This window comes from Lipotes vexillifer, unplaced genomic scaffold, assembly GCF_000442215.2.
Source record: "Lipotes vexillifer unplaced genomic scaffold, Lipotes_vexillifer_v1.1 scaffold1272, whole genome shotgun sequence".
In the NCBI taxonomy this organism is placed as follows: Eukaryota; Metazoa; Chordata; class Mammalia; order Artiodactyla; family Lipotidae; genus Lipotes; species Lipotes vexillifer.
In genome coordinates, this window is record NW_006779909.1 from 1,627,499 (window position 1) to 1,629,739 (window position 2,241).

Sequence of the window (2,241 nt, forward strand, 5' to 3'; positions counted from 1 at the left end):
TCATTCTTTTCATAGCAACATACTCAGAGTTTCAGATGAGGCTGATGCCACACATATTCCTCTTACTATTCCATTTAAACAAATGTGGGTGAATGACCCAAGCCTGGTCCTTCTGTCTCACCGATAGGTTTAAGAATTTATAGGACCAGACTTGACCCACCGAGAATCAAGCTTGGACCATTATTTGAAAGTACCAGGCAAGAAGCACTTTCTATGGGCTGGTCTTGCTAACCTGGTGGAATATGAATTGGAGTTAGGGGAGGATCAGCTTGACAATGAAGTCAACTCAGAAGTAAGCAGAAACCAGAACACAGATTCTTTTGATATCATTTGTACTCTTAGGCCCAGTCATGCCTGTTACAAGATCGTTTAACTCTGGTCTCTTCAAAGTAGCCAATTATCAATATTTTGTCCCTTTTCCCCCTTAAGTCCATTTGGGCCTAATTTCTGTAACTTGCAATCAAGAGAGTCCTGACTAAGATGACCATGTAGATTTGGGAAGTTATCTCAGGACTGTTAAAAGATAAACTGAGGTATATTAAAAATGTTAAGAGTTTATTTCAGCAAAAAGCAATTCTAATCCAGCACTGCCAAACCAGAAGTACTTAGAAGCTCCACTGACAGGAACTAGGGGAAAGACTTTTATAGAAGGGCAGAAGCAAAGCAAGGAAACTGATTGGCTACAGCTTAAATGTTTGCCTTATTTGGAAAAGCTTAGTTGGCTGTTTACAATTGGTTGTCCTTAGGTTTTGATTTCTTAACCTTGAGGTATGAACAGGCTTAGGTTTTGGTTTGCTTAGTAGGCTGATAAGGTATTAGAACCACCTTGGTCTAATGGCCTCCTTATTTAATTAACACTACCAAACAGATGGATCAAAGAAGAAAGTAAAGAAATACACTAGGGGAAAAAAAGACAAATTCCAATTGTTAAAAAACAAAAAGAAGGGGGTTAAATATCATTCATACATTAAACATAACACAAATCACAAAACTATTCACAATACTTCCCACAGAAGAGAAATGATAGATGTCATGGCATTCAATAGTCAACATTAACAGCGAAAGCTCTTACAGAACCAAATGTCTTGGCAAAGTGGTTTCAACTTCTCCCACTATGACCTCAGTATATTTTATGCTGTCCCTAAATTTCCTGAAACACTGTCCTGGGATCCATATCAGCATCTATAGTTTTGTTTGAAGTCTGGGGGAATGACACAGAAATGGAGAAAATACAGTCTGACTTTGAGAGGCTTAGCTCCAGGGAAAGACAATAGAAAAAGAAAATCTGTCACTAAAAGTGAGCACCATTTGTAAGAATGGTAGTTATCCCCTTATTTTTATCCATTCAAAAGAAATTATTTCTTCTTTGAAATCTTTCTAGAACCTCCATTGTAGGCTGTACATGTAGATGTAGATCTGTGGTCCTTTTTAGTGTATTTTCAGCACATCTGAGAACGCAGAAGAGGCAAAGAGAATAAAATCAAAATAACTCAATTGTTAGAATAATATGATTAAGTTGATTCAGTCAGGAAAACAAAGTCAAACTATTAAAAAGAGTTTTGATGGGGAATATCATCTTTCATAAATCAGCAGGATTTGGAGAGCAACCTGGCTTGTGCCCCCTTTTCATTTATCTTAATTTAGCAGCTTCATGGAGCCAGGCCTGGCAGTTTCTACTTCAGCTTGGGGTCTAAGGTTGTGGGACAGATTGTTCCTCCATCCATCCCCCATGTATTCACTTAGTATTTTGATTCAGCTTTGAAAGGGAAAGGACATTTTTCAACTCATAACAAAGGACTAGTATCAAAACATAATTTTAACATTTAAACTTAAATTTTTAAAACTCCAACAAATAATAATGGATAATAATAATAAAAGACAAACAACACAATAGAAAGAGAGGCAAAAGAAGAGAAAACCTAAATGGCCAATAAAGTTGTGAAAAGATGCTCAACCTCATTGCTACTTAGGAAAATGCAAATTAAAACAATGATATGCCATTTCATACACATAAGATTGGTGAGAACTAAAAATAACAAGTGTTGGCAGGGCTTAGGGATATTCTCATACACTAAGTACACCCACTCAGAGGAGTAAATTTGCAATTATTTTTATATGCAAGGTTGAAGATACCCTATGGCTTACCCATTCCACTTCAAATATTTACTCTAGGGCTTCCCTGGTGGCGCAGTGGTTGAGAGTCCGCCTGCCGATGCAGGGGACACGGGTTCGTGCCCCGGT